Source organism: Budorcas taxicolor, chromosome 6 (genome assembly GCF_023091745.1).
Source record: "Budorcas taxicolor isolate Tak-1 chromosome 6, Takin1.1, whole genome shotgun sequence".
NCBI lineage: Eukaryota > Metazoa > Chordata > Mammalia > Artiodactyla > Bovidae > Budorcas > Budorcas taxicolor.
Genome location: NC_068915.1, coordinates 12,602,206 through 12,611,383, shown reverse-complemented (window position 1 = coordinate 12,611,383; position 9,178 = coordinate 12,602,206).

Below are 9,178 nucleotides of genomic sequence, written 5' to 3'. Positions count from 1 at the left end.
TAATAGATGTTTTGGTTGTGCTAGGTCTTCCTTGCCGTGCACGGGCTCTCTCTAGTTGTGGGGGGCGGGGCGACTCTTCGCTGCAGCGCGTGGGGCTCTCACTGCGGTGGCTGCTCTTGCTGTGACCACAGGCTCTAGGTGCCCTGGCTCAGTAGTTGTGGCTCGCAGGCTCCAGAGCCTGGCTCCAGTAGTTGTGCATGGCTTTGTTGCTCCATGGTGTGTGGACCCTCCCAGACCAAGGATCAAACCCATGCCCCCTGAACTGGCAGGCAGATTCCCACCCGCTGTATGACCAGGGAAGCCCGATGCTTGACTTCTTTTCCACCTTCCTCTCATTCTCCACATGTCCTATTCCTCTAGTCAAGTTTTGTGTTTGGCTGCATTTTCTTCCTCCTTGATTCTATCCAGATCTATTTTTCATCTGATCTTATTGATAAATGATGACCTGTACTTTTTCTCATTCTGCTGCTGCTGCTAAGTCGCTTCAGTCGTGTCCGACCCTGTGCGACCCTATAGACGGCAGCCCACCAGGCTCCCCCGTCCCTGGGATTCTCCAGGCAAGGACACTGGAGTGGGTTGCCATTTCCTTCTCCAGTGCATGAAAGTGAAAAGTGAAAGTGAAGTTGCTCAGTTGTGTCCGACTCTTAGCAACCCCATGGACTGCAGCCCACCAGGCTCCTCCGTCCATGGAGTTTCCCAGGCAAGAGTACTGGAGTGGGGTGCTATTGCTTTCTCATTCTACATTTAACTAATTCTGTGTTTAGTATCTAATCACAGTTTGTGTTCATCACCATAAATATATTGGGCGAGAGTGGATTCCAAATAGCTTTGTTTGTGAAGCCTTCATTTCTGATTAGTTACTACACACTTTTTTTCTGATTTTGAAAGACCCAAGAACATCTGTGGGATCCCCGAGACATTTTCAAGGATTGTATAAGGTTAAAACTATTTTCATAATGCTATTAAAGTCTTAACTGTTCTATTTCCTCTTGATGGCAATAGAGTTTTCTAAAGGCTGTGTGATATATGGTGACATTGTTCTAAGGGCTAATGGATGGTGTGGTGGTGGTGGTTTAGTCACTGTGTCGTGTCCGACTGTTGCGACCCCATGGACTAAAGCCTGCCAGGCTCCTCTGTCCATGGGATTCTCCAGGCAAGAATACTGGAGTGGGTTGCCATTTCCTTCTCCAGGGGATCTTCCTGACCCAGTGATCAAACCTGGGTCCTCCTGCATTGCAGGCAGATTCTTTATCAAGTGAGCTACAAGGGAAGTCCTGTTTTAATGGATGGTGTGCTTGTATATTATGATGTTTGAACACGTTTTTGGTTTTTATATACAATTTGGTAAATGTCAATAAACATACCCACATAAAAATAATGTTTATGAGGCTGTCAATTATTTTTATTTTTATTTATTTTTTATTTTTTTAATTTTAAAATCTTTAATTCTTACATGTGTTCCCAAACATGAACCCCCCTCCCACCTCCCTCCCCATAGCATCTCTGTGGGTCATCCCCATGCACCAGCCCCAAGCATGCTGTATCCTGCGTCAGACATAGACTAGCGATTCAATTCTTACATGATAGTATACATGATAGAATGCCATTCTCCCATATCATCCCACCCTCTCCCTCTCCCTCTGAGTCCAAAAGTCCATTATAGACAGCTGCGTCTTTTTTCCTGTCTTGCATACAGGGTCGTCATTGCCATCTTTCTAAATTCCATATATATGTGTTAGTATACTGTATTGGTGTTTTTCTTTCTGGCTTACTTCACTCTGTATAATCGGCTCCAGTTTCATCCATCTCATCAGAACTGATTCAAATGAATTCTTTTTAATGGCTGAGTAATACTCCATTGTGTATATGTACCACAGCTTTCTTATCCATTCATCTGCTGATGGACATCTAGGTTGTTTCCATGTCCTGGCTATTATAAACAGTGCAGCGATGAACATTGGGGTATATGTGTCTCTTTCAATTCTGGTTTCCTCGGTGTGTATGCCCAGCAGTGGGATTGCTGGGTCATAAGGCAGTTCTATTTGCAATTTTTTAAGGAATCTCCACACTGTTCTCCATAGTGGCTGTACTAGTTTGCATTCCCACCAACAGTGTAAGAGGGTTCCCTTTTCTCCACACCCTCTCCAGCATTTATTGCTTGCAGATTTTTGGATCGCAGCCATTCTGACTGGTGTGAAGTGGTACCTCATTGTGGTTTTGATTTGCATTTCTCTGATAATGAGTGATGTTGAGCATCTTTTCATGTGTTTGTTAGCCATCTGTATGTCTTCTTTGGAGAAAGGTCTATTTAGTTCTTTGGCCCATTTTTTGATTGGGTCGTTTATTTTTCTGGAATTGAGCTGCATAAGTTGCTTGTATATTTTTGAGATTAGTTGTTTGTCAGTTGCTTCATTTGCTATTATTTTCTCCCATTCAGAAGGCTGTCTTTTCACCTTGCTGATATTTTCCTTTGTTGTGCAGAAGCTTTTAATTTTAATTAGATCCCATTTGTTTATTTTTGCTTTTATTTCCAGAATTCTGGGAGGTGGATCATAGAGGATCCTGCTGTGATTTATGTCGGAGAGTGTTTTGCCTATGTTCTCCTCTAGGAGTTTTATAGTTTCTGGTCTTACATTTAGATCTTTAATCCATTTTGAGTTTATTTTTGTGTGCGGTGTTAGAAAGTGATCTAGTTTCATTCTTTTACAAGTGGTTGACCAGTTTTCCCAGCACCACTTGTTAAAGAGATTGTCTTTACTCCATTGTATATTCTTGCCTCCTTTGTCAAAGATAAGGTGTCCATATGTGTGTGGATTTATCTCTGGGCTTTCTATTTTGTTCCATTGATCTATATGTCTGTCTTTGTGCCAGTACCATACTGTTTTGATGACTGTGGCTTTGTAGTAGAGCCTGAAGTCAGGCAAGTTGATTCCTCCAGTTCCATTCTTCTTTCTCAAGATTGCTTTGGCAATTCGAGGTTTTTTGTATTTCCAAACAAATCTGGAAATTATTTGTTCTAGTTCTGTGAAAAATATGGCTGGTAGCTTGATAGGGATTGCATTGAATTTGTAAATTGCTTTGGGTAGTATACTCATTTTCACTATATTGATTCTTCCGATCCATGAACATGGTATATTTCTCCATCTATTAGTGTCCTCTTTGATTTCTTTCATCAATGTTTTATAGTTTTCTATATATAGGTCTTTAGTTTCTTTGGGTAGATATATTCCTAAGTATTTTATTCTTTTCGTTGCAATGGTGAATGGAATTGTTTCCTTAATTTCTTTTTCTGCTTTCTCATTATTGGTGTATAGGAATGCAAGGGATTTCTGTGTGTTGATTTTATATCCTGCAACTTTACTATATTCATTGATGAGCTCTAGTAATTTTCTGGTGGAGTCTTTAGGGTTTTCCATGTAGAGGATCATGTCATCTGCAAACAGTGAGAGTTTTACTTCTTCTTTTCCAATTTGGATTCCTTTTATTTCTTTTTCTGCTCTGATTGCTGTGGCCAAAACTTCCAGAACTATGTTGAATAGTAGCGGTGAAAGTGGACACCCTTGTCTTGTTCCTGACTTTAGGGGAAATGCTTTCAATTTTTCACCATTGAGGATAATGTTTGCTGTGGGTTTGTCATATATAGCTTTTATTATGTTGAGGTATGTTCCTTCTATTCCTGCTTTCTGGAGAGTTTTTATCATAAATGGATGTTGAATTTTGTCAAAGGCCTTCTCTGCATCTATTGAGATAATCATATGGTTTTTATTTTTCAATTTGTTAATGTGGTGAATTACATTGATTGATTTGCGGATATTGAAGAATCCTTGCATCCCTGGGATAAAGCCCACTTGGTCATGGTGTATGATCTTTTTAATGTGTTGTTGGATTCTGATTGCTAGAATTTTGTTGAGGATTTTTGCATCTATGTTCATCAGTGATAATGGCCTGTAGTTTTCTTTTTTTGTGACATCTTTGTCAGGTTTTGGTATTAGGGTGATGGTGGCCTCATAGAATGAGTTTGGAAGTTTACCTTCCTCTGCAATTTTCTGGAAGAGTTTGAGTAGGATAGGTGTTAGCTCTTCTCGAAATTTTTGGTAGAATTCAGCTGTGAAGCCGTCTGGACCTGGGCTTTTGTTTCCTGGAAGATTTCTGATTACAGTTTCAATTTCCGTGCTTGTGATGGGTCTGTTAAGATTTTCTATTTCTTCCTGGTTCAGTTTTGGAAAATTGTACTTTTCTAAGAATTTGTCCATTTCTTCCACGTTGTCCATTTTATTGGCATACAACTGCTGATTGTAGTCTCTTATGATCCTTTGTATTTCTGTGTTGTCTGTTGTGATCTCTCCATTTTCATTTCTAATTTTATTGATTTGATTTTTCTCTCTTTGCTTCTTGATGAGTCTGGCTAGTGGTTTGTCAATTTTATTTATCCTTTCAAAGAACCAGCTTTTGGCTTTGTTGATTTTTGCTATGGTCTCTTTTGTTTCTTTTGCATTTATTTCTGCCCTAATTTTTTAAGATTTCTTTCCTTCTACTAACTCGGGGGTTCTCCAATTCTTCCTTTTCTAGTTGCTTTAGTTGTAGAGTTAGGTTATTTATTTGACTTTTTTCTTGTTTCTTGAGGTATGCCTGTATTGCTATGAACTTTCCTCTTAGCTGTCAATTATTTTTAAGTGTATAAAGTATCCAAAGACTGAAGTGTTTGAGAAATATTCTGTAGGTTTCATAAATTCATCCTTTTCATTCTACACTTAAAATTGACAATAGCTATTATATTTCTTGGGATTTATTACTCTTAGGATTGGCTGTTGGATTGGATACCAGGTATAAACTGGTACCCAATTATCTGGTCTTCCTGGAAAGGAGATAGATTTTTTTGTTCCCCTCTATTATTGGTAGTACTATAGGAAGGTTAATTTTATAGGTCAACATGACTGGGCCATGGGGTACCCAGATATTGGTTAATGTTATTCTGGGTGTAGTGAGGGTGTTTCTGGAAGAGATGAACATTTGAATTGGTTGACTGAGTAGAGCAGATTGCTCTTCCTCCTGTTGGTTGGTCTCCTCTACCAACTGAAGGCCTGAATAGAATAAAAATGCAGACTCTCCCTCTAGTAAGAGGGAACTCCTGTTGTCTGACTGCATTTGCACTGAGACTTCAATTGGTATTTTCCTGCCTTCTGACTTGAATGGAAACATGGCTTTTTGTAGGTCTCAGACTCCTTGGCTTCCAGAGTTGAACCAAACCATTGACTTTTCTGGGTCTCCAGCTTGTAGATTGTGGGCCTTAATCAGTTTCCATAATTATGTAAGGTCAGTTTTCATTCCAATCCCAAAGAAAGGCAATGCCAAGGAATGCTCAAACTACCGCACAATTGCACTCATCTCACACGCTAGTAAAGTAATGCTCAAAATTCTCCAAGCCAGCCTTCAGCAATACGTGAACCATGAACTTCCTGATGTTCAAGCTGGTTTTAGAAAAGGCAGAGGAACCAGAGATCAAACTGCCAACATCCACTGGATCATGGAAAAAGCAAGATTGTTCCAGAAAAACATCTATTTCTACTTTATTGACTATGCCAAAGCCTTTGACTATGTGGATCACAAGAAACTGTGGAAAATTCTGAACGAGATGGGAATACCAGACCACCTAACCTGCCTCTTGAGAAATCTGTATGCAGGCCAGGAAGCAACAGTTAGAACTTGACATGGAACAGCAGACTGGTTCCAAATAGGAAAAAGAGTCCATCAAGGCTGTATATTGTCACCCTGCTTATTTAACTTATGTGCAGAATACATCATGAGAAACGCTGGACTGGAAGAAACACAAGCTGGAATCCAGATTGCCGGGAGAAATATCAATAACCTCAGATATGCAGATGACACCACCCTTATGGCAGAAAGTGAAGAGGAACTAAAAAGCCTCTTGATGAAAGTAAAAGAGGAGAATGAAAAAGTTGGCTTAAAGCTCAACATTCAGAAAACGAAGATCATGGCATCCGGTCCTATCACTCCATGGGAAATAGATGGAGAAACAGTGGAAACAGTGTCAGACTTTATTTTTTGGAGCTCCAAAATCAGTGCAGATGTTGATTGCAGCCATGAAATTAAAAGACGCTTACTCCTTGGAAGGAAAGTTATGACCAACCTAGATAGCATATTCAAAAGCAGAGACATTACTCTGCCGACTAAGGTCCGTCTAGTCAAGGCTATGGTTTTTCCAGTGGTCATGTATGGATGTGAGAGTTGGACTGTGAAGAAGGCTGAGCGCTGAAGAATTGATGCTTTTGAACTGTGGTGTTGGAGAAGACCCTTGCGAGTCCCTTGGACTGCAAGGAGATCCAACCAGTCCATTCTGAAGGAGATCAACCCTGGGATTTCTTTGGAAGGAATGATGCTAAAGCTGAAACTCCAGTACTTTGGCCACCTCATGAGAAGAGTTGACTCACTGGAAAAGACTCTGATGCTGGGAGGGATTGGTGGCAGTAGGAGAAGAGGACGACCGAGGATGAGATGGCTGGATGGCATCACTGACTCGATGGACGTGAGTCTGAGTGAACTCCGGGAGTTGGTGATGGACAGGGAGGCCTGGCGTGCTGCGATTCATGGGGTCGCAAAGAGTTGGACATGACTGAGCGACTGAACTGAACTGAATTTTTTGTAATAACTGCATATATATATATGCATATATCCTATTGGTTCTATTTCTTTAGAAACTCCAATTTAATAGAACAAAATTAACAAGAAGAAGTTTCAAAGGATCATGGGTTCTTTTGAGTGTTTATAGTCACTTTCACCAATCTGTAGTTCCCAGACTGATAATCTAGGCTGACTTCCTAGGCCTGTCTATGTGTACTTGCTAGCCTCATAATACTTAAGAGCAGCTAAATGATATTATAAAGATAAATGTGTCAGTTTTAAAGGACAAGTGGAAGAGAAAAACAAAAAAACAAAAAAAGGCAGAAAACCCAAACAGGAACCCAAACAGCAAAGTCCATATGTAGGAATATCTGGAGATGAATGTAATTAAGTGGAAAGAACAAGTATTTCAAAACTAAAACTATGACTAGTAAGAATGTTCTGGGATTTCCCACCTAGGCAGTACCTGTCCTTCCACTATGGTGACCAAGGAGCTTTAGATGATTCCAGAGTAGAACATATACTAGACAAGAAGCGAGAAACCTGGATTTTAGATACAATTTTGCCACTGAGAGAGCTTGGATATATAATTTAATGTATTTGATTTTTGCCCTATAAATTATAACTGCTTTGTGAGACTAAAATTAAATGGATGACTCACTATTTTTTTCTCTGGTAATTTTCCTAAGGAAATAATCAAGGATCTGTGCAAAAAGTTAGCTATGAGAAGTTCATTACTTATTGTTGATAGAGTAAAAATGAAAAGAAGTATACATGTTCAACAATAGGGAAATGGTTAAATAAGTGGTATACCATGTTGGTAAATAGTGTGAGGTCACTAAAAGTAATGTTTATAGACTCATACTGAAATGAAATATATTGTATGCTAGTAAGTGAAATGTGTCAGTCTCAGCAGTGGCCATTGGACTGGAAAAGGTCAGTTTTCATTCGAATCCTAAAGAAGGATAATGTGAAAAAATGTTCAAACTACCACACAGTTGCACTCGTTTCACATTCTAGTAAGGTAATACTCAAAATCCTTCAAGCTAGACTTCAGCAGTATGTGGACAGAGAACTCTTATATGTACAAGCTGGATTTAGAAAAGACAGAGGAACAGAAATCAAGTTGCCAACATTGTTATATCGTAAAGAAAGCAAGGGAATTCCAGAAAAACATTTACTTCTGCTTCATTGACTATGCTAAAGCCTTTGACTATGGATCACAACAAACTGTGGAAAATTCTTGAAGAGATGGGAATACCAGACCACTTTGCCTGTCTCCTCAGAAAAAAACTGGCTTAAAATTCACATTTGAAAAACTAAGATCTTGGCATCTGGTCCTACCAGTTCAGTCCCTTAGTCATGTCCGGCTCTTTGTGACCCGTGGACTGCAGCACGCCAGGCTTCCCTGTCCATCCCCAACTCCTGGAGCTTGCTCAAACTTGTGTCCATCAGGTCAGTAATGTCATCCAACCATCTCATTTCTGTCATCCCCTTCTCCTGCCTTCAATCTTTCCCAGCACCAGGGTCTTTTCCAGTGAGTCAGTTCTACACATCAGGTGGCCAAAGTATTTGAGCTTCAGCATCAGTCTTACCAATGAATATTCAGGACTGATTTCCTTTAGAATGGATCTCCTTGCAGTCCAACGGACTCTTAAGAGTCTTCTCCTACACCACAGTTCAAAAGCATCAATTCTTTGGCACTTGGTTTTCTTTATAGTCCAACTCTCACATCCATATGTGACTACTGGAAAAACCACAACTTTGACTAGACAGACGTTTGTTGCCAAAGTAATGTCTCTGCTTTTTAATATGCTGTCTAGGTTGGTCATAGCTTTCCATCCAAGGAACAAGCATCTTTTAATTGTGTGACTGCAAGTAACCACCTGCAGTGATTTTGGAGCCCCAGAAAATAAAGTCTGTCACTGTTTCCACTGTTTCCCCATCTATTTGCCATGAACTGATGGAACCAGATGCCGTGATCTTGATTTTCTAAATGTTGAGCTTTAAGCCAACTTTTTCACTCTCCTCTTTCACTTTCATCAAAAGGCTCTTTAGTTCTTCTTTGCTTTCTTTCATAAGGGTGGTGTCATCTGCATATCTGAGGTTGTTGATATTTCTCCCGGCAATCTTGATTCCAGCTTGTGCATCATCCAGCCCAGCATTTCTCATGATGTACCATGCATATAAATTAAATAGGCAGGGTGACAATATATAGCCTTGATGTACTCCTTTCCCAATTTGAAACCAGTCTGTTGTTCCATGTCTGGTTTTAACTGTTGCTTTTTAACCTGCATATAGATTTCTCAGGAGGCATGTCAGCTGGTCTGGTAGTCCCATCTCTTTCAGAATAGTTCACAGTTTGTGTGATGCACACTGTAAAGGCTTTGGCATAGTCAATGAAGCAGAAGTAGATGTTTTTCTGGAACTCTCTTGCTTTGTCAATGATCCAGCAGATGTTGGCAATTTGATCTTGGTTCTTCTGTCTTTTCTAAATCCAGCTTGAACATCTGGATGTTTGCAGTTCACATACTGTTGA